Source organism: Leopardus geoffroyi, chromosome X (genome assembly GCF_018350155.1).
Source record: "Leopardus geoffroyi isolate Oge1 chromosome X, O.geoffroyi_Oge1_pat1.0, whole genome shotgun sequence".
NCBI lineage: Eukaryota > Metazoa > Chordata > Mammalia > Carnivora > Felidae > Leopardus > Leopardus geoffroyi.
The window spans coordinates 11,372,401-11,396,420 of NC_059343.1; the positions used below are offsets into that span (position 1 = coordinate 11,372,401).

The following is a 24,020-nucleotide window of genomic DNA, read 5'->3' on the forward strand; positions in this document are numbered from 1 at the left end:
AAGCCAGCTGCCCTGTTTTGAAATGCACGATGGAGAGGTACACGGGGCAAGGAGCTGAGGGAGTACTCCGGCCGGCAACCAGCAAGGAACTGAGGTCCTCAGGCCTATGAGGCCTGTGAAGAATGGAATCCTGCCAACAACCACATAGATGAGCTTGGAAACAAATCCTCCACCAGTTGAGCCTTGAGTTGATTGCAGTCCTGGCCAACACTTTGATTTCATCCTTGTAAGAGACTCTGAGCCAGGGGACCCAGCTAAGCCATGCACAGGCTCCCGACCCACAGAAACGGCAGGAATAAATGTTTGTTGTATTAAACTGCTGAGTTTGAACGCAATTTCTTCTGCAGCAATAGATAACTAATACAATCAGTAAACATATGCTGATGAAGGAGTAAACGCATGGCTTAATTAGTCCCCTCAAAGCTCAGCTGATTTGGATCCTTAGGTACTTACTTCCAGGAAATAGACCAAGACTTTCTGAATATGCTTGTGTTTATAGGAAAACTACATAGGGTGTGTGCCCAAAACTTGGTTGGATCCCATCAATTTAAATCTAGCATAAATTTAAAGAACTGCTGTCTGGAAAGGAGTTTTGAGGTCATTAGCCGAACACCTTCACTTTATAGAAATGAAAACTGAGATGCAGAGAGCTAAGTGACTTGCCTGGGGGCCACAGAATCCATGCGAGTGTCACGATAGAACCCAGGGCTTCTGATTCCCACCACAGAACCCTCCCACAACATTCTGTGATAATGTTTAGAGGACAGGGATATCAGAAGGGCTGGAGGAACCCAGAATGTAGAAAGTCAGGCTCAAGAAGGGCTTAGGAGAGTGGGCAGAATTAGGGAAGGCATTCCACATGTGGGGTACATGACAAACAGTGATGGGACTGCACCTCACAGGAGGGGTATGAAGAATCAAGATCTCCGTAGTTTGGTCAAGCATCTTGAAGCTCATATGAAAGGTAAGGACGGGGGCGCCTGGGTGGCTCAGTCGGTTAAGCGGCCGACTTCGGCTCAGGTCGTGATCTTACGGTCCGTGAGTTCGAGCCCCGCGTCGGGCTCTGTGCTGACAGCTCAGAGCCTGGAGCCTGTTTCAGATTCTGTGTCTCCCTCTCTCTGACCCTCCCCCGTTCATGCTTTGTCTCTCTCTGTCTCAAAAATAATAAACGTTAAAAAAAATTAAAAAAAAAAAAAAAAAAGAAAGGTAAGGACAGGGAGGCCTTGGAAAGAAAGGGTGCCCACAAAGAGAAGTCAGCAGAGAAAGGAGGACCAATCTTGGTGGAGAGGCAAACCGAGGAACATTTGCATCAGACTATGGCAAGCAGCCAGAGCGAATGTGGAAATAAGAAAAATGGGTGGGCAGGAAGAGACGGTGGGCATCAGAATTTGGGAAACTTGCTAGTTTCATAGTCTTGAAGCAGAAAGAGGAAGTGTTTACACCCAAAGATACAGAACTCATATCTGTGCACAGAATGTGCCAAAACCCTTACCTGAATCTTGTGGTGTTTGTATCATCCGTTGTATGCCCATCTGAGCTGCCAGATATGGTTGTGTCATGTTCAATGTCCACAGCTGTACATCACAGCCCTGTGATAGGCCAATAAAGCTTTGGGAGCTGACATTAAATTTAGCCCGCAAGATGCCAACTTTAAAGAACATTCTTCAAAAATTATTGATTTCTTTAAATGACTGACTCTCCAGACCTAGACTGAAGAATCCCAAATGTGATAGCCTGTCATAATGTGGTTTGGTGGATTCTGTGCTAATTCCTTGACTCTTGACACAGACTCCTGTCGCAGACACTGGGGCGTCAGAGAGGAGCCAAAAGGACAGTGAACCGGAGTCACAAGTCTGGTTTCTCGGCCGGCATGACTGAACCTCCCTGCACTTCATTTTCTTCAACTGCCCAATGGAGATAACAAAAGCTGTCTGCCCTATGTTACAAAGCTCTGTGTGGGTTGGAGTTTGAAAAGCATAAAAGAGTCGTACAAATACACGGTTATGTATAAAATAAAAAGAGGTTCCACTAAATTTTCCACTGTTGCCATGAAAAGGCCTTTTTTTCCTCTCTAATGACTTCCTTCACTAAGAGCAATGAGGTTCAAAGGCTAAATTACATAAAATTACACGACATTGTCACAGTGCATGCAATAAATAATAGGACTGAAGATGATTCACAAAGATAATCGGATCAAGGCCCTGCAAAGCAGAGCATTTAATTCCTATGATCCTAGCCAGTAAGGAGAGGGAGGGATCAGTCTTCAAGGTTTCAATCGTGGCAGAAATACCAGAATCCAAATGATGAAAGCAGAAGTTAGGGGTGGGATGAACGTGGAGACTTCTCTGACATATTAATTAAGGGAACATTAGATGTTATAACAAATAGGCCCCCGAATCTCAGAGGCTTAACACAATAAAAGTTTATCGATACTCATGCAAAGTCCAAATGGGCATTTCTGATGGACAGGCAGCTCTCCTGTCTGTCAAGCCGTGATTTGGGACCCAGCCTCTCTTGATGGCTCCGGCATCACCATGGGCTCAAGGGCCCATACTGAATCCTCTGTATCTGTCTGTTGTGCGGAAAAAGATAGAGAAGAAGGAACACCTGCTTTCAACTACTCATCCCTGGAAATGACGCACATCACTGTCATTTACGTTTCTGCGGTGAGAACCTGTCACGTGGTCCCACTAGATACAAGAAAGATACGAAACATAGTTCCTGGTTTGCCAGCAATGACTCCACATCATGGTAAAGGAGCTCAAATCTCTGGGGAACAGGTAGCTATCTCTTCCTCACTACGGAACAGAGAGAACACAGATTTCTAACATTTCGCATCCTTTCCTTTTGCCAGTATTTGTATACAATACACACGGCAAAGGTTTCTCTAGCTAGAAATGTTACCAATAGAACAGCGTTTCTTAGAAGGCCACTGCCATTTATCCTTAAATCATATGCAAATAGTGCTGCATGGTTCTAAATCAGAGATCCGAAGCTTATGGGGGAGCATCATAAAAAAGGGCTTTGAAGCCAAGCAGGCTGGATTCTAATCTCTGCTCCAGCCCAAACACTGGTGGACGTTGCACAATTTACTTAACCCTCCTAAACCTCAGTGTCTTCGGCAGTGGCATAAGCTCCATAATAAGAGCCTGAGAGGATTTTGTCAAGACGTATAGCAAGTGTACGGCAAGTTCTTGGCCCATAAAAGGCACTTGCAAAATAATGCCCTCACAGCATCTACAGAGGTTGAGCACACACTCACTCACATGCCCTATGGCCCAGCAATTCTACTGCCAGATATATGCCCAATGCATAGCCATATTTACCCAAAGTTAAATACCAGGATGATCAAAGAAGTACTATTCACAATAGCTAAAGTACAAAAAGGTTACACATGAACAGACAGATACATTATAGTGTATCTTACAGGTAATACTGCATGAACAAACTACAGCTACGTGCAACAGTATGAATGAATGTCACACATATTGAGCAACAGATACAAGAGAATACCTACTGTGAGATTCCATTCGTATAAAGTTCCAAGCAGACAAATTTAATCTATCCTGTTAGGAGTCAGAATGACGGCTATCCTGGAGGAAGCTACTGAATGGGAAGAGATGTGAGAATGGCTCGTAGGAGGCAGGTGACGTTCTCTTTTGGAAGGAGGGAGGTGCTGGTTACAGAGCACATTCAGTTGGTGAAAATTCATTAAGCTGTACACTTACAACAATAAAAAAAAGTTTTCAAAAATAGCCTCCTTCCCCTGAGAGACTTCCAACATGCTTAAATATTCCTCGTGAATGCCACCAGCCTTCGGAAGGGGAGAAACAGTTAAAAGGAACAGGAGGGGAGAAATGTGAAAGTAAGCCGTACAGAGAGAGGAGAGACGGTGCAGATGCAGAGTAAGGCTGGAGGGTACCAAGAGCCAGAGAGATCTACCACTTTTCTTAAAAATGCCATTTTGTGTTATACGCCCCAAATCCCCGACAATAACAAAAGGGTGCAGGACATTTCCCCACAGTGTCACTGGCCTTATTTGGGCTAAGTTTTAGTGCTGCTAAAAATACAAGTCTTCCCTATGGGCAATCAACTACATGTCTTCCAGATTATAATGTGTCTTTCTATTCCATATGCTACCCTGTCATTTCTGTCATTGTGATTCTTCTTTCCTGTGTCATCTTGGGGAAACTATGGTTACGTGTACGTGTGTGTATGGGGAAGGAGTGGATCCTTATCAATCCCAATCCTTACAACCTGTATCACCAATGGAGGCTTCCAACATCGTGACCATGCAAAAATCTTTCTCTGCTAATATCACCCCAGACAGCCTAGCTTCTACAGGGGCAACCACATAATGACTCAAGCCTGTGCTCACTGTACATCGATATATTTAACGACGCACCCATCTATAACCATAAATACATATTGTGTGTAGTTATCACATAATAACGAAGAGTCACTAAGTTGACTACACTAGAAGTCACTGATCAACACATGTGGTTTTGTTTTTTGGGTATTTTATAAATGTTAGCACCAAGAGGAACCTTGAGAAATTACGTTTCCCGTTAATCTAGGATAGTTGTAGCAGAACCAAGACAAAAATCCAGATCCTCTTTTCCCTATCTAGCATCCTTTTTACTGCCCAATATTTTTAAAGGGCTTCTGTTTATCTCCACATGTATTGGTCATAAAATGAACATGACTCCAGCATTCTCCATGTCCAATTTCAGTCATAAGCCCCAAGGTTTGAGATCTACATAAATATCTTGGCTCTTGCCTAAAACACACTATTCTCAATACATTGAGATAATGTTGTCAGGAAGTTTCTGAAGGAAGCTATAGCAGTTAATTTTTTACTTCCTCAATCATTGAGTTTTCCTTTTCATGTCATTTGAAACACTTTAAAACTTAAAGATACAAAATAGTATAAGGAACTCCCATATAACTTTACCCAGACTGATCAATTTTTGACATTTACTACAGTTTGCTTTATAATCCTGACTTCCTCCCACCTTCCCCCTCCTCCTCCTCCATCTTTTTCCTCCTTCCCCCCCCCCCCGCCACACATTATGATTAGTAGCATTATTATTATTATCTATCCTGTCAGAGAGAGTATCATTATCAGTATTTTCCTCTTTGGAGGTTAGATAAACCACACCACATTATTGCATCACACCTTAATGTGTACTTCCTAAGGGCAAGGATGTTTTCTTATACAACCACAATATAATTATCAAATTCAAGACAATACTATTATCTATTTCACAGTCCACATTCCAATTTTTTCAATTGTTCCAGCGATGTCTTTTAAAGCATTTCCCCCACACAGTCCAAGATCCAATCCAGTATGATTTACTATTACATTGGATTTTCACGCTTGTTTGCTATCCTCCAATCTGGAACAGTTCTTTGGTCTTTTTGTTTTTCTTTCATAATATTGACATTTTTGGAAAATGCAGGTCTTTTCTGGTAATAGCATGTTCTTTAATTTACATTGTACCTGTTAGTTTTTTCTATGTGGTAAACCACCCCCAAACTTAGCAGCTTAAACCAAAAATTTATTACAACATAAATTTATCATTTCTCACAACTTGGTGGGTCACCTAAATGATTCTTTTGGTTTGGGCCCTCCTGACTGGGACCGAATGCTCTAGGATGTGCTCTCTCACATGTCTAGCAGTTGGATATGAGCCAGGGGGCTAAGGGCGACTTAGCCATGTATCTTTCATCATTTGCATTAGTGAGCTAACCTGGGCTCACACACACACGGTAGTGGTGGTCATAGTCCTGGAGCTCAGCAGAGGAGCAAGCCCCAGCGCATAAACGTTTTGCAAGCCTTTGCTTGCATCGTGTTTGTTCACGTCCCGTTGGCCAAAGGAAGTCACAAGGCTCGGAGTCAGTGTGGGAGAACACTCGCATGGATCATGGGTAGAAAAAGCAGCATAATTTGTGACCATTTTTATAATCTACCACAGCAGCTAAACACAAGGGATGACGTTTGTTTAAGGAAGAAAGAATACGCTACTGATGGAAGAAATCGGGAGAAAAGACAAAAGCCTCCAAAACAGTGAGGTATGAACACTTAAATTTATAACCTTGAAAGAATATGAAATCCAAGATGCCACACTACTGTGGGAAAAGGGCTTGTAACACAAGGGGCCTCATAAAGGGTCTGTTACCCTGCTTTTTTTGTTGGTCCAGAGGACAAATTTAAAAGCCTATAAAGGAATTGTAATGGTCACTCTCTGAAGCCACAATGCAGTGAACACAAATGCTAAATGATGGAGAATTCTGTGTAGAGGAATAGGTCCCTATTGTAAGATAAATGAGAGAGGTGACGAAGAGTCACTGAGGATCTTTCTACCTCTTGGGGCAGGGACAGGGAGGACCGAGACCATGAGAAAGATGGGGGCCTACGCCCACTTTATAAGCAGCAGCACCAGCTCCTCCATTATTGCTGAGTGCTGCCAGGCAGCGGTGGAGGCCCTGGAACACCAAATTCACCATCTTTTCCTCCCAAGAAAATATGGAAACCTAGACTTAAATGTGAAATTGCCAGACTCTCTAAATGTTGGTTTAAGTATTTTTAAGAGCACATGCACATGCTAAATTAGGCTCAAGAACATGAGTTTGAAAACTCAACTTTTGTTTATTTGTTTGTTTGTTTATTTATTTACTTAGAGAGAGAGAGAGAGAAAGCATGAGTGGGGGAGGGAGAGGGGGAGAGGAAGAGAGAGAGAATCCCAAGCAGGCTCCTGGCTGTCAGTGCAGAGCCTGACACGGGGCTCAACCTCACACACCATGAGATCACGACCTGAGCCAAAATCAAGAGTCAGACGCTTAACCGACTGAGCTACCCAGGCGCCCTGAAATCTCAGCTTTTCTAACCTATAATCAAAAAAAAAAAAAAAAAATCAAACTTCAAGAACAGAAAGATTTTAAATTTTGGATAAATGAAATTCTTATCCAATCCCCTTAGGCACAGTATCTCTCTTAACCTGTGACTATGTAAAATGTAACTTTATTCATGCTCAATAACTACAAGACTTACGATCATATATATAGCATGGATACACCTTTATGCTCAATAACTATCATCTTCAGCATGAAATATCATATACAGCATAGATGATTGAACATTGTAATACTGGCATATGCAGACATTCGAGAGGTAATGGAAAACTGACAAAGAATAAAACCATGGCACAATTTCTGAAATCAAAGGCCTGAATTTATTTCTTACTTAAGTAAGAGAGTTTCACTGGTCAGGCAGCTTTGCTCCCTGAGCAAAACAAGAAGCTGATTTAGGGGATGGGTCTGTTTTGAGGTTACATTGTCAGAGAGGAGAGTAGTCAGTCTTAGAAACAAGTTCAAAGTCAGCAGCTTCCCATTACATGAAGGTAAAAGTGTGAGACTGACACCGATTGGCTGGCTTTCAGAAAGATAAGATAAGGCAGATAGGACAGCTTTATTTCTGGTTCTGGCATTGGACTGTTACCATGGCTAGAGAAGGGGCTATCTTTCCCTAAGAGTATGAGGGCTCTGTGTGAATTATTGGAATTAATTGTATAGAACTAACGTGGGACACTGCAAAGGTTACATTGGCGGCATGGCCTCACACGGCCACAGATGCTATTTCACAATGGGCTAGGAGCTTATTACCACAAGGGGCATGGCTCCTCTGTGAGGTCAAGGCTGCCCAAGTAGAAAGTCAGGGCCACTTCTCATGGCAACCTAAGAAGAGCTCTGTCAATGTACACAGGGGGGGATCTTGCTTCTCTGAAAAGTGATGTTCCTACCTTCACGAACTACAAAACCATTAAGTGCAAAAAATGGTATTTCGTTGAAAGCATAGTCTCTCTGATTGCCCCAATACCAAGATAAAAGGGGAGAATAAGAGAAAGCATGGGATGCTGAAGAGGAACAGAAGGGGAAAGAAAAAAAGGAAACCAAAGTAAAGGTAGTCTTGTGTCTTATTACAACTACATTTGGAATCAGAGAACAGATTAAAATTCAAGCAGCTGAATAGTGCTCATTTTTTATATACTTCTATGAAAGACTTTAATTCCCATGATGACTTTTTTCCCCTTATTAATAGTATATCCCTAGCTTCAAATAAATTGGGTTATCCCTTTATAAATATGAAGCCTACATTAGATCTTAAATGAGACTCCCCTGTCCTGGCTTCTCATGTAAAGAGGGTGGCAGGGAGCCTTAGAGAATTGGAAGGTCTCCCAAAAGGGCCATAGGGGGTAGGTAAGACAAGAAGAACCTTGCTGGGTGTTCAGTGCCAAATGACAATGCCATGTATTTCAGTCTTACATCTGTCTGACCCTTGCAGTGGGAAATCTGTCCCTCCTTTCCACAAAACTTATGGGGTGCCAGGAATGCCTTTAAAGCTATGTAACAAGAAAATGTGTTGTTTCCCATAACTGCTCATTCATCCATCCATTCCACAGACATTGATCAGTTTTCAAGCCATAGGCTTCAGAGTAAAATAAAATTCATCCCTGTGCTCAAAGCACCACAATCTTAAAAGGAAAGAAAGACACAGATACATTTATACACCAGGTGAGATAGGATCAGCACCTGAAGGAGGGAGGTATTTGAATAAGTAACACTCCTCCTGTGGGTATTGGGAATTCACTGAGGTGACATGTGAACTGGATCTAGAAGGAAGGGAAAAGGTTTCAAGGGATTTATTAGACATTCATTCTGGGTAAACCATGGGATAAAGGTTCATGGTGAGAAATGGAAATTTAAAAGTTAGTCTTGCCATGGATCTGTCAATAAATTCTTAGTTATGGCACCAAAAGCACAAACAACAAAAGTAAGAATAGGTTCATTGGACTTCATCAAAATTAAAACTTTTATGCATGAAAGGACACTATCATTAAAGTAAAAAGACAACTTGCAGAATGGGGGAAAATACTTGCAAATCATACAGTAAAACCTTGGTTTGTGAGCATAATTTGTCCCGGAAACATGCTTCTAATTCAAAGCACTTGTATATCAAAGCAAATTTCCCCATATGAAATCATGGAAACTCAGATGATTCGTTCCACGACCCCAAAATATTCATATAAAAATGATCACAACACTGTCATATAACACAAAATAACAAAGAAAATACAAAATAGAAAGAAAAATAAACAAATTAACCTTCACTTACCTTTGAAAACCCTCGTGGCTGGTGTGAGGGAGACAAGAGAGAAGAGGGTTACTGTGTAGGATGACTTTCACTCTAACGGAATCACTGCTATCTATTGGCTCAATGGAATCTTTTTCTTTTCGTGCAACTTTAACAAAGAACTTATCCAATGACGCTTGCTTTTGCCTCCTTTTGAGGATTTCTCAGAAATGTGACAATGCATTGTCGTGAAAGAGATCCCTCGCTCGCACGCTGCAGCCTTATTCAGGTGGTGCTTTTCTATACAATTTCGCACTGCTTCCCACATTTCACACATCTCCCTAATCTCGCTTGAAGTGAGGGATTCCTCCGCCTTTTTCCCCTCCTCCTCTGCAGACGAGATCTCCTCTGTAACCTCTTGCTGTAGCTCTGGATGCAGATCCGTCAGTTCGTCAGTGGTCAGCTCCTGGCCATGTTCCTCCACCAGCTCCTGAATGTCGTCCTTGTTCACCTCCAGGCCCCTGGCCTTCCCCAAGGACACACTTTTAGTGACAACTGGCAGCTCCTGTTCATGAGCAAGCCCCTCTACGTCATGCCCAAGAACACATTCAGGCCAGTTTTCTCTGAGCAGAATTGAGGGTTCTCTTGGTGACCCATCCCTGGCTTTATCCATGATCTGAAGCAGTTCACAATGTCAAAATGATCTTTCCAAAACTCTTGGAGGGGAAGATTTGTTCCTTTCTTTGGTCACCTCAAAGCATTGCTGAAATAATGCTTTGGTGTAAAGCTTTTTAAAGTTCAAAATGACCTGCTGATCTGTGTGCTGAAGGACTGGAATGGTGTTGGGAGGAAGGAACTTGACCTTAAAAACTCAAATTCCTCCAGGAAGTGGTCCTCAAAGCCTGGATGATAAACAGGAGCATTATCCATAAGCAGCAAGGCTTTGAGTGGCAGACTCTTTCCTAAAAGGGATTTCTTCACTGCAGGACCGAAGGCCTCGTTGATCCACTCAACGAACAAGATACGAGTCACCCAAGCCTTGCTGTTGGACCTCCACATAACGTTTAACTGGCTCTTCTGCACCTTGCATTTCTTGAAGGCCCGTGGATTCTCAGAATGATAGACAAGCGGGGGCTTCACTTTAAAATCCCTGCTTACATTAGCACAAAACAGGAAGGTGAGATGGTCTTTCGTGGGCTTGTGACGGGGCACTGCTTTCTCTTCTTCTGTAACGTAGGTCCCCTTTGGTATCTTTTTCCAAAAAAGCCCCGTCTCGTTGCAGTTAAACACTTGCTCCAGCAGGTACCACTCGGAAACCAAGAGCCTCTGGAACTTGGGAGTGAACACCTCTGCTGCCTTAGTGTCTAAACTCGGAACCTTTCCATGCCTCACAACACTATGGATGATACTTCCCTCTTAAAGTTATCAAACCACCCCCTACTTGCCTTGAAGCCTTCTTTGTTTTCTCTTGACATACCTAGCAGTTTACTTATGAGGTCGGTGTACAAGGCCTTTGCCTTCTTGCAGATACAGTTCTCGGTCACAGCGTCACCTGCTAGTCGCTTCTCATTTATACAAACCAGAAACGACTTTTCTACATCTTCCAGAACACGTGGCTGTTGCTTTGATATTCTCATGACTCCTTTGGCTGCATCTAGCCCCCTTTTTTCTTCTTCTTTAATAGTGTGCGAATGGTCGACATAGACTTCTTATAAAATCTTGGAATTTCAGCCACTCACATACCTCGTTCATACTTCTTGATGATTTCATTCTTAATTTCCACCATAATCATCTCCTTCTTACCGCCTTTCTTTTCAACCTTTTTCTGCATGGGGGCCATTGTATACACTCACATGGATGTTGACTACAGTACAGTATTAATCAACTCTTGTCACAGACTGTATTTAATGTAACTGGCAATAAGGCAGCAGAGGAAAGGGTCTCTATCTGCAGGCAGCCTGACCTAGAATGAAGCAGAGCATTCCTAAGCTTACTCTTGTCTGGAAAAAGCAAAGGACTGTCCATAGGTGCTTTGAAGGGACAGAAAATACACCAGTGCCAGTTGTGGGCACCTTCCAATGTTCTGAAAAATCACCGATTTCTGCCAAACACCGTGGCCTAACACAGTGGCCTGACCTGACACCAAGTGTGGGAGAGGATCTTCCACAATCCTGCAGTAAGACAGAGAGAGAAGAACCACTGGCTCAGTTGTGATCATGTGACATTCGGCATCATATACTACTCGGAGTGCAAGACGTCACTCATTTATCAAGTTATAATTTATTCGAAATGTTTGCTCATTCTGCATAACACTCACACAAGTTACTCACAATCCAAGGTTTTACTGTACCTAAAAACAGTCTTATGTCCAGAATGTAATTAGAACTCTTAGAACATAATACAAAAAGAGGATCCTAAGGGCAAATGAGCAAAAGGCTTGAATAGACATTTCCCCACAAAAGATACACAAATGGCCCATAAGCACATGAAAAGGTGCTTAATATCAATGGTCATTAAGGAATTGCAAGTCAAAACCACAAGGAGATACCACTTCACATGCACTAGGACGGCTATAATCAAAAAACAGAAAATAACAAGTGTTGACAAGGATGTGGAGATATCGGAACCCTCATATGTTGCTGGTGGGAATGTAAAATGGTGTAGCCCCTATGTAAAACAGTGTGGTAACTCCTCAGAAAGTTACAAATAGAGTTACCATATGACCCAGCAATTCCAATCCTAGGTATCTACCCAAAAGAATTGAAAGCAGGTATTCAAATAAAAACTTGTGCACCAGTATTTATAGCAGCACTATTCATGATCACCAAAAGCTAGAAACAACTGAAAGGTTCATTCACTGATAAATGGATAAACCATATGTAGTACATTATACAATGGAATATTATTAAATAGCCACAAAATATATACCCTTACAGAGGTAATCTTAGGAAGTTTTTAAGAGTAACATAGCAGTTCAGTATTTGAGAAAGAGTCTGGGTAATTGTAAATAAATTACTGAAGGAGGAATGGTGACAGGGAGGTCAGATGCAAATGATTCAAGAGATGATGAGGGTTTGAATTAAGGCATGGCAGAAGAGGTGGAGAAAAGAGGCTGGCATGAGATAAGCTTTTTTTTAAGGTTTATTTTTTGAGAGAGGGAAAGTCAGGGAGAGAGGGAGAGAGGGAGAGAGGGAGGGAGGGAGAGGGAGAGAACGTGAGCAGGGGAGGGGCAGAGAGAGAAGAAGAGAGAGAATCCCAAGCAGACTGCCCCATCAGCACAGAGTCCGACGTGGGGCTTGATCCCATGAACTGTGAGATCATGACCTTAGCCAAAACCAAGAGTTGGATGCTCAACCAACTGAGCATCCAGGTGCCCCAAGATAAACTTTTGAAACAGAATGGGCAAAAGTTCACGATTGGCTATAATGGTGAGAGATTATAAGGAGTTGGGGACACAGTGCTGGTAGAAGGAGATGGTAGTATTACGGACACTTAGTGATATATCACGCACACAGGTGTGAGGGGAGTCCTAATCCTTAAGCATCTGCACAATGGGGGAAGGTATGCAGACAATGGATTAGAAGCATGATTGTGAGATCTGGGCAAAGACTGAGCATATATATATATATATATATATATATATATATATATATATATATAATTTTTCTTTCTTTCTTTCTTTCTCTCTCTCTCTCTCTCTCTCTCTCTTTCTTGCTTTCTTAGACTGAGCTTTTAGAAGGCTAAGAAACAATTGCCTCTTTTGGCCAATCCCAAGGAAAGGGGGTCCATTCTGGGCCTATGCATCTCATCACTTTCCAGGTCAGTGATCGTAAGTTTTTTCGAATGAACAGCAACAGTCTGAGAAGCTCTAAGAGTGAACCCTAACTGTGGCTACAGCTGGAAGAATAGTGCCAAAAAGACAATAATTTCTGGACATATAGAAAAAGTGAAGCAGGCTGGGGAGAATGAGCAAGGCGTCACTTGGGGTCATTCAGTTGGGGTCATTCAAGAGATGCAGAGTGCCTGAAACAGGGCTAGAAAGTCGGCAGGAGGTGCGGAAAGAAAACAACTGGTCATAAGTGGGTTTTCTGAGGTCAAACAGATGGGATTTAGTGAACGGATGTAGAGTGGTGAGAAAGATCATGAAAGGCCGGGCCAAACAAGTGGAAGGTGGAAGGCAGATTGTGGATACATGGGGAACAGACATGAAACAGGTCTCAAGCAGGCACAATCCTTGCTGGAGAAGATGAGCATATACTGATGTAGAGAGTTAGCTTTCTATAAAGAGAGTGAACAAGTGTAGATGTGATGGTTAAACCTCGGTGGGGACGATTAAAGAGAGCAAGATGGGGGAACCCTAGCCATGACGTGGGGAAAGGGCCATTCTGGCTAGAAGTGTCTCAGTGCGTAGAGGACGGTGGGTTGACCACACATGTCTACCGGAGAGAATCAAGGATGCCCTCCTGGCCCAAGCATTAGTCTGCATTTCTATCACTAAAGTATTGGAGTCATGCTTTCTTCCACAGCCAGCAATGTTCTATGGTCAAAGGCCCCATTAGGACAGTGGCACTCAGGCTTTTCTTGTTTTCTTTACAGGAGCATTTGCAGAGTGCACGACTACTATGGGACAGCATGTCAGCCAACAAAAGCGAACCAGCAGCTCCACCGGCCGCCCCATTTCTTTGGTGAAAAATGCCAGTTAAGTCCTCTGGCTGAGCCAGGAGAAAACAATGATTCAACGCAAGGCCCTTCACTTCAGAAAACATCGATACCAGACTCAATAAACCCTTATAAGATCAAACATTTTTGTGGTTCACAAGCACTGAAAGAGCAGTCCATCTGTCTCCACACACCAGGCCTGGCTCCTTTCAATTCATTCTTCAAACTGTAGCCAGAAGATGTGAACTCCGTTTTGTTATTTTTGGTGTTATTGCAGTGTCTAGCATTGTGTTTAGTAATAATTAGAGGCAAATAAATGTTTAAGTATTGAAAAAAATCAATTTTGATCTTTTACTCACTTTAACCCTTTAATGGCTCCTCAGGACAAAGTCCAAATTGAATGTGGTTTGCAAGGCAGTGAATAATCTAGAACTGGCCTACCTTCCTGGAATCTGTTGAGACCACTCTCTTGTATTTCAGAGAGTGATCTAAACCAAGCTTGCAAAGGCAGACTGGCATTAGACTGCTTGGTTTCCTATAAGTCATATTCGATGCCTCACTCCTTGATTTCAAAAGTCCAATGCCTCATACCATAACCCAATTCCACTCCTAGGAATCTCCTCAACATATGTTGTTGTTCACTAGAGCCACGCACAACAATGTTCACAGCAGCACTGTGTACCATCATTCCAAATGGGAAACAACCCAGATCATCCACATGAACATGAATACATGTGGGATCCCCTTAAAGGGCAATACTGTGCAGCCATGAGACAAAAGTAACTACAGCTATATGCGACAACATGAATGAGTCCCACAAACATAACACCGGGAAGGAAAGCAGGTATAGAAGGCCAGGTGCTATCTTAGTCCAAGTATATAAAGTATAAAAATAGTCAAAAACGAAACTATGATGTTACAAGTTTGGACAGGGTTACCCTTCTGGAGAAGAAGGGCAGGTCCCTGTCTGGAATGGGACACAGGGAGGCTTCTAAGGGACAGGTAACACTGTTTCTTGATCCCAGCGAAAGTTGCATGGGTGTTTACTTTGTGAAAATGTGTCAATCTGCACACTTAGGATTTATGCACTTTTTCTGTCATACCACAATAGTTCACCCTTTTTAAAACTTCTCTGCCTTCATACTCTGCATCTCTCCTTTTGTCTAAGGAAATCTTTCTCTTCCAACTTTTAATATCACTTTCTCCAGAAGCCCTTTCCTGAATCCCTAGACTATTTTAGCTCATCCTGCTGTGTATTCAACGTCCCCTGTTGCTCACCTATCTTAACAACTCTCCACATTTAATTACAGCTACTTGTTTGATCAAGTTTTGCAAATTGGCTTTATATATCTTTTCAGGCACATTGTGAAAGTGCACGAATTTTAATAGAGGGCACGAGAAGGGAGTGAGATTTAATAATACTCTCCCAAGGGTGGCATATCAGCCCAATACAGTGTGAAAGATAGAAGGGGGAACCAGTTATCTATTGCTTTGTAACAAATACCCACAAACTCAGCAGCTTAAAACAACACACACTTACTCTCTCACAGTTTCTGTGCATCACAACCCCAGTTACAGACTAGTTGGGTCCTCTACTTCAGGGTCTCACAAAGGTACAATCAAGGTGCTTCCGGGGCTGTATTCCTTTTGGGAGTCATAGGTCCTCTCCCAAGCTCACATGATCAGTGGCTGAATTTAGTTCTGCGCCACTGTAGAACTGAGACCCCCCCCCCCCAGTTTCTCGTTGACCGTCAGCTGAGGGCCACTCTCTACTCCGAGAGTCCACCCATCTTGTCATACACTGACCGTCTGGCAGGCCTCTCAACAGAGAAGCTCCCTCAAGGCCAGCAAGGAAGAGTCTCTTGCTCTAGTAGGCTAAAGGGGACTCATATAAAAGAATTATGAAAATGAAACCCTAGTATCTTTGCCATATAATATGACCTAATCAAGAGAGTGACATCTCAACACCTTGGTCTTATTATGTTGGCTAGAAGCAAGTCCCAGGCTCTGCCTGCATTTAAGGAGGAGGTATTTTATACGGGTATAACTCCTTAGGGGCACCTTAGAATTCTGCCTTGCACAAACAGATAATATTTGGAGACTGAGGGAGATCTTACCAACCATCCCTCAAGTCCCAGAATATAGACGTGGGAATCAGCCTCCAAGATAGCACCCCATGACCAGACCCTTGTGTAATTCCCTCCTACAGTGAATGAGAATTAGTCTATGTGACCAACAGAAGTTGGTAGACATGATGACATGTGACTTTTGGGACTATAACATAAAAGACAATGCAGTTTCCACCTCTCTGTCACCTATTCTCAGAGAAGCTGGCCACCATGCCATAAGGACACTAAAACAGCCCTTTGGAGAGACCCACATGGCAAAGAACAAAGACCTACTGCCAATAAGGTTGTTGGATTGAAAAAAAGAATGCCAATTCAACTTGAATTTCTGATAAACAATGAATAAGAGTATAAGTATGTCCCAAATGTTGCAGACATTTGCAAAATTAGTTGTTGTTTAACTGAAATTCACATTTAACTAGGCACCCTGGGGTGTTTCTGTGTTTGTTTGTTTTCTGAGACCGTGCTAGCCCTACCTGCCAGCAGCCATATGAGTGAAATGGATTCCCCAGCCCAGTTTCTTTTTTTTCAACATTTATTTATTTTGGGGACAGAGAGAGACAGAGCATGAACGGGGGAGGGGCAGAGAGAGAGGGAGACACAGAATCGGAAACAGGCTCCAGGCTCTGAGCCATCAGCCCAGAGCCCGACGCGGGGCTCGAACTCACGGACCGCGAGATCGTGACCTGGCTGAAGTCAGACGCTTAACCGACTGCGCCACCCAGGCGCCCCAACCCCAGCCCAGTTTCAATCAAAACTTCATCTGGCTGCAGCCACAGCTGACCTCTTGATTTCAAGCTTGGGAGAGACCCTGAACCAGAACCTCCTAGCTAAGCTACTTCTGAATTCCTGACCCACAGAAACTGAGATCATATATGCTTGTTATTTTTTTTATATATTTTTAATGTTTATTTTTGAGAGAGAGACAACAAGACAGAGAGGGACAGAGCGTGAGAGGGGGAAGGGCAGAGAGAGAGGGAGACACAGATTGTGAAGCAGGCTGCAGGCTCCGAGCTGTCAGCACAGAGCCCGACGCAGGGCTCGAACCCACAGACCACCAGATAATGACCTGAGCCAAAGTCGGACACTGAACCAACTGAGCCACCCAGGAGCCTCCTATATGCTTATTATTTACTTTTTTAAAAAAAATTTTTTTAATGTTTATTTATTTTTGAGACAGAGAGAGACAGAGTGCAAGTGGGGGAGGGGCAGAGAGAGAGGGAGACACAGAATCTGAAACAGGCTCCAGCCTCTGAGCTGTCAGCACAGAGCCTGAGGCAGGGCTCAAACCCACGAACCGTGAGATCATGACCTGAGCTGAAGTCGGACGCTTAACCGACTGAGCCACCCAGGTGCCCCATGTATATGCTTATTATTTAAAGCCACTAACTTTGGGGAGTAATTTGTTACACACTAGGTGATGACTAATATAACAGGTAACTGTCTGCCTGCTATCTCGGCCAATCAGCCTGTCTTTTATGAGACACAATAATGAGGAATGGTTCCATCGTCTAAGAAACAAAACCCCTTCTTCAGTCGAACTGTAAGAAGACAGTTCAGAAATGACAGTTAAGTTCATCATCTATTAATGAAAGGCCCCAGTACCTATGTGAATTAAATCTGTCAAACAGGACTTATCTATTAGGGAAGTCAGAAGGCATTTTTTGTTGTTCTTGCTTACTGAAGTTGGCAACAGTGGCTTCACTATGACAAAGCCTGACAGCTAGATTCAGCCTGAAAATGATGATGATAGACAAGTGATGTCTGTTAGAAATACAAGTTCCTGCAGTTCCTCAAGCCAGGATGGGAACGACAAATGTGTATTAGACTACTGAGATCTGCCAGGGTCCACTCTGCCGCTGGAGGAACAGAAAGACGTTTAAAAATGATTTACACATTATTAAACATGTAGCTGGAGAGAAGGGAGGAAACAAAGCAAAGGATCTCAAGAGCTGTGTTTCTCCACTACAGCAATTTTGTCACTGCCCCCCACTCCCAGCAGACACTTGGCAAAGGCTGGAGACATTTTTGGTTGTCAAAATGGGGTGGCAGAAGCTACCAGAATCTAGTAGACCAGGGATGCTGCTAAGCATCCTACAATGCACACGACAGCCGTGGGGTCAGCAAAGAATTATCTGACCCAAAATTCTTCAGGGCTGAAGCTGAGAGAGAAATCCTGCTTCATAAGAGAAATATCCAATCGGACAGAATGAGGGATGCAGCAGGGGCAGGCTGGAGCTGCTGCCATGGCCATGACCCACGGTGCCCAGAGTGAGCTCACCCACCAGAAGAATGTGAGAAAGCAGAGTGACTCAGTTAAGGGGAAGCGCCAACACGACGGGCTTTCTGTGGCCACTCTCAAGTACAGTGCCCCAGCCCTCTGCCCGCGCCAGGCACAGCGCCCCATCCTCTCTACCCCCAAGGACTCGGAGATCATGTGGAAGCATCAAAAAGAAGGAGGAGGCCGCCAAGGAGCTTTGTGGTTTCGTGTCTAACCCTCTTGCCCTTGGCCTGTGTGTCGGGAGCCAGTTCTAGCTCGCTCGTGGCTCCTCCTGTTGCGCTCCCAGCCCCCAGAACCGGTGGTGTTCCCTTTGCTCGAGTTTCAGTGGGTCCCCTTCATGCTTCCTTCCTTCAGGTGGCCACTCTCCCACTGGGCGACTCCTAGGGGGAGGGGTGGTGAAGGGCTTACCTCTTCCCAGACTTGTTTTCCCTGTGGGGCTCACCCCAAAGCATTAAAAGTAGCTTTGTAATAAAAAAAAAAAAGAGAGAGAGAGAGAGAAATATATGATCTTCAAATTACAACATGGTTACATCCTGACAGACCCATCCTAAGGTGAAAATATCGTAAGTAGAAAATGCATTTAATACACCTAACCTACTGAACATCGTGGCTTAGCCCAGCCTACATTAAACGTGCTCAGAACACTTACGTTAGCCTACAGTCAGGCAAACTCATCCAACGCAAGGCCTCTTTCATTATAAAGTATCGACCATTTCACGTAACTCACTGAATACTGTGCTGAAAGTGACAAAGAGAATGGCTCTCTGGGGACAGAATGGCTGTCAGTGTATCGGTTGTTTGCCCTCATGGTCACATGGCTGGCTGGGAGCTGTGGCTCCCAGCCCTGCCCAGCATCACACAAGAGACTTGTACTGCATGTCCCCAGCCTGGGAAAATATCCAAATTCAAAATTCCGAGTACAGTTTGTATATCACTTCCACACCAACGTAAACTCACAAAGTTGCAAGCCAAACGATCATAAGTCGGAGACCGTCTGTAAATGAATTTTTTGTTACACTGACAAGTCAGGTTGCTTTATTTTTTTTAATGTTTATTTATTTTTGAGAGACACAGAGACAGAATGCAAGTGGGTTAGGGGCAGAGAGAGAGGGAGGCACAGAATCTGAAGCAGGCTCCAGGCTCCGAGCCATCAGCACAGAGCCCGATGAGAGGCTTGAACTCACAGAGCTGTGAGATCATGACCTGAGCCGAAGTCAGACGCTCAACCGACTGAGCCACCCAGGCGCCCCCAGGTTGCTTTAATACTCTGGTATTCAGACCATTTCTACTTTGAAAACATGTAGTTCATTGATCCAGTCTACACTTTGATTTATTCATTCCCTACTCATTCATATCTTCATACTTCATTCAATAAATTTTTATTGAGTGCTTCACTGTGCCAGGTGCTTTGTGAAAAACTGTGTATAAGAAATTCATTCGGCCATTAAATAAATTAGTAAGCACCTGGGAGTGATATGGGGGATGAATTAGATGTGTGTTCTTCCCTCAAAAAAACAAAATTGCAAGTTAATACTTAATGCAAACAAATGAAAAACAGAAAAAAATGAAGCAAAATCCTGCTGACTTAACAATCAAAGCTTTGTGTAATTCTAATAACGGATAATTGTCTTCAGGTAAGGTAATATAAAAAGCAGTTATCACAAGACCATAGGACAGGTGAAAGATGCATCATCGGGCTAATGTGTGGAACTAGCTGGTCATGTGTTTTCATTGCCTGCCCTCCATTTGTCTTTAATCTTATGCAGCATATAGTAATTTATGAAGACATTAAAAAAACTGAAAAACAGCAATCAAGTGAAACCTAAAACATCAGTGATGATTGAAGAGCTAGTCCTAGGATATAGACATGCCTTGTACAAAAACTTCAGCTCAAAAGGAAGCACAAACAAACATTTCAACTTAGCAAAGGTGGGGTTTTGTGAAAGCTCTGAACATACTTCCTACGAATGGTGAAGTATCATAATGGCGCTATTCAAATTAGAAAAAAGGAGGATCTGGGAATCTTGGAAGAGGTTCCAAAGGCAAGAAAGGCAAAGGTGTAGTCCTAAAGCAGTTTGGCTGACATGCAGGAAGGTAAGAAAGGCCATGACTGAAATTTAGAGGATACTCAATACTCAGTAAGCTTCTCACATCTAAACAAAGGCATGGAGGGAGAGAGGGAAGGAGTGAAAGTATATTTTGTATTGTTCGGTCCTACTTCAATTAAAACTATTTTATATCATCTCGCCCCTGCTAGAATGGGTATCACCAAAAAGATAAGCTAATAAATGTTGGCGAGGATCCAAGGGAAAAGGAGAGCTCATACAATGTTGGTGGGATTGTAACTTGGTGCAGCTACTATGAAAAACGGTAGAACGGTAGAACCACCATATGATCCAGCAACCTCATTTCTGGGTATATATCCAAAGGAAATGAAATCAGTATATCAAAGAGATATCTACACTCATATGTTCTTTGCAGCATTATTCATATCAGCCAAGATATGGAAACAACCTAAGTGTCCACCAACCGACGAATGAACAAAGAAAATGTGTTATATACACACAAGGGAATATTATCTAGCCATAAAAAGAGGGAAATCCTGACATTTGTGATAATATGGATGAATCTGAAGGACAGGCTAAGTGAAATAAGCCAAACAAAAAGAGAAATACTGTATATTCTCACTTGTATATGGAATCTAGAAAAGTCAAACTCATGGAAACAGTTTAGAACAGTAGTTGCCAGAGGCTAGGCAGTGGGAGAAATAGGGAGATGATGGTCAAAGGGTACAAACTTTCAGTAATAAGATGAATAAGTTCTCAGGTTCTATGTACAGCATGGTGACTACAGTTAATAATACTGCGTTGTATACTTGAACTTTGCTAAGAGAATAGATCTTAAGTGTTCCCATCATACACACACACACACACACAAATGGTAACTATGTGAAGTGATGGATGTCTTCATTACCTTGAGTGTGGTAATCATTTTATAATGTACGCATATACTAAATCAGTGCACTGTGCATCCTAAATATATATAATTTCTATTTGTGAATCATGCCTCTATAAAACTGAAGGGAAAAACTATCTTTAGCAAAATGGGATTCTTAGCTCTCATAACCAGCAAGAGTGTGATTCTAGTTAGAGATATGTGAAGCAGGAGATCCATGTCACTAGAACACTCTATTGATGTCAGCCTTTTTCTTTCTTGCTGTGTTCTCCATGAAGCGAAACCATTCTTCCGTCCTTACACCTCAACGCTAAAAACTTCACATCTCCTCACCCTACCATGAGATTCCCAATTCAAAGAGGTCCCAGAGAAAGAATCTAACTGGTTAGGCCTGTGTCACCGGTCTGTCTGTTGAACCAGCTACCAGGATGTAATGAGGTTCTTTGTTTCATGTCCTTCAACCAAGTCATAGGATTAGACTGAGAAAGGAGCATTACCCAAAGGAAAGAGGGCAAATAAAGACCTGACAACACAATCAATGCCTGTAATGTAAAGGTCCCAAAAGAGCATAATGGTTAGATAAATTAGGATAGATCACTATGAAAGAATAGAAGTAACCACAAAAATTTTTATATTATATTTCATAAATTTAATGAGATTCCAATAAATGCCAATATTTTTTGTCTAGAACTAGGCAAGCTAATTGTAAAATTAAATGAGAGAATAGACAAGAGTAGTTAAGCAAACACCTGAAAAGTAATAAAAGCAATGAGGAGTGACAAATGCTACTAGATATTAAGACATATCTATAATGTTCATATTAAAAATATGGAACTAGTGCACAACTAGAAATGCCAACATAACTGAATAGCCTAGAAATATAGGATGGAAATACACATGGAGTTAGTATAAGCTAGAAGGGGTGTCTCAAACCTGTTGGGTAAAGTTGGATGTTTTAAGAAATGTAGGGACGACTGGGCAGCCCTGTGGAAAGAGATGAAACTGGTTCTCCACTTTACACTGTGAGCAAAGTCAACTCCAAATGCATCAATGATTTAAAGGTAAAATTATGAAATCTTAAAAGTACTGGAGGAAAAAAATGGGCCAGTTTCTTCATAACCTGGGAGTAGTGAAAACTTGCCTGTGATTCAAAGTATCTAACCCGGAGGAAAAGTACAAATGTTCTCATATGTATTTATTTTCTTTCCTATCCTTTCACAGGTAGCTAAGGACCCAATTCCTAGAGCTCTGACCATGTCTCTTTGTTGTCTATAAACTAGTACATTCCCTTTTGGGGCCTTTTTCTACTTCCACTCTGTAATTTCCATTCCTCTAACCCAATCTTTTTATTTTGGTACCAGTTGGTATAAGTTTTCATAATCTGTTTCAAATGTTTTTAAGGAGGGTACATATGGGTAAAGAAAGAAATGAATAAATGAAAAAGAAAGAAAAGAGAGGAAGTAAAGCTGGGAAGAATCAGATCAACGAAAAAGGAAAAAGCATGCTAACTATAGAGGTTGACATAAGCCATTCGTTTTCATCATATTAGATTCTGAGGTTCCTAAAAGCCAGGGCACGAAGGAAAAATTGAGGTCACATATATTTGGTTTTCATTAAAGAGAGTGAATATCAGTTTCTCTGAGGACATACAACATTTTCGTGGCACGGTATTCTCCAAGAACCTGAAACCTCACGCAGAGAACAATGCCCAAGTCTGAGGGCTAAGTACGTTACGTGTATATATAAAAGCCTTTATAAACTGTGAACTGTTATTTAACACTAATTAAAATGTAACTCTCTTTTCTACACTTGCAGATTTTCCTACTGCCAAACCTTTCCCTACCCTCCTTACTCTGCATTTCAAAACGATCCCTGCTTGGCCAGTCAGCGAGGGGCAGAGGAACCTCAGAAGAACTAGGCTGCATCAGGAGATGGTGTTAGGAGGACACGTGGGAATCCTGGCACGGAGAGGAAGCAGCTTGGAAAGGGAGGTACCTATTCTGGACCTTCTCAGTGGGCTAGAGAAGAGTCCAACTTGTAGACAAATCCTCAGCTGTAGGAATTACTTTTTATAGCATGGTGGAGTCTCGGCTGGAGCTTCCACCGGATCGCCAAGGGGAATTGAGAGTGTCTGTGCACGTCTGTGGGCCCGCTGTGGTAAGCCTGCCAGAAATCCCCCCACGGTTTTTGAGGAATCAAGGGAACTCCCGGGACAGAACTTCCTAAAGCAAAACAGAAGGAAGTCCTGCACAACCAGCTTGATCCCTTTACCCAGTTATAATGATCAGAGGGTTGAGGCTGTTTCAAGTATCACTTGGAACCAGTTATTCAGAGTTCTCTCTCTACTGAGCACCTACTATTAGACAAATGGCTGTGCCTTGTGGAGGATTCGTGGTCACAATCATCAAAAACTCTGGAAATCTCCAGGGCACAAGATGCTGCTATATGGAGGATGACAGAGGAAAGAGAGATTCTCCATCCACTCCACACCAGCTCTCCAAACAAGAGCAGCGCTGTATGGTGGACAGGTCACCCGTGTCCATAAGCTGAGCTGGGAGAACACAGGGCCTGAGACCAGCAGGCCTGCTGGGGGTTGTCAGAAGGGGAATACAATTGGTGATCTGTTGGTGGGCACATTTTATATGCCCTAGTCGCTCTCAAAGCTACTGGGATGGCGGGGAGACAGGGAGGGGCCGAGGGTTCTGCAATCGCAGGAAAAGTAGAAATGAGAAAAAGAGTGGTTTCCTCGTGGTGTGAGAGGCTGCACATCACCAGCTTGGATGCGGTGGCTCTTTGGAGCGCTTTGTAGTTCATCAACAATGATAAAAGCAAGTAGTTCAGACCGATCCTAGGGAAAATGCCTACT

The 24,020-nt window shown here is 42.8% G+C and overlaps 1 long non-coding RNA gene across 1 annotated transcript; it reads left to right on the forward strand.

Moving 5' to 3' along the window:
• The first annotated feature begins 5,795 nt into the window (after positions 1-5,795).
• Positions 5,796-14,201, forward strand: LOC123595227. The gene is made up of 3 exons (XR_006711085.1): positions 5,796-6,075; positions 12,857-12,952; positions 13,733-14,201. It is a non-coding gene; the product is annotated as an uncharacterized LOC123595227 (long non-coding RNA).
• Positions 14,202-24,020: the final 9,819 nt, after the last annotated feature.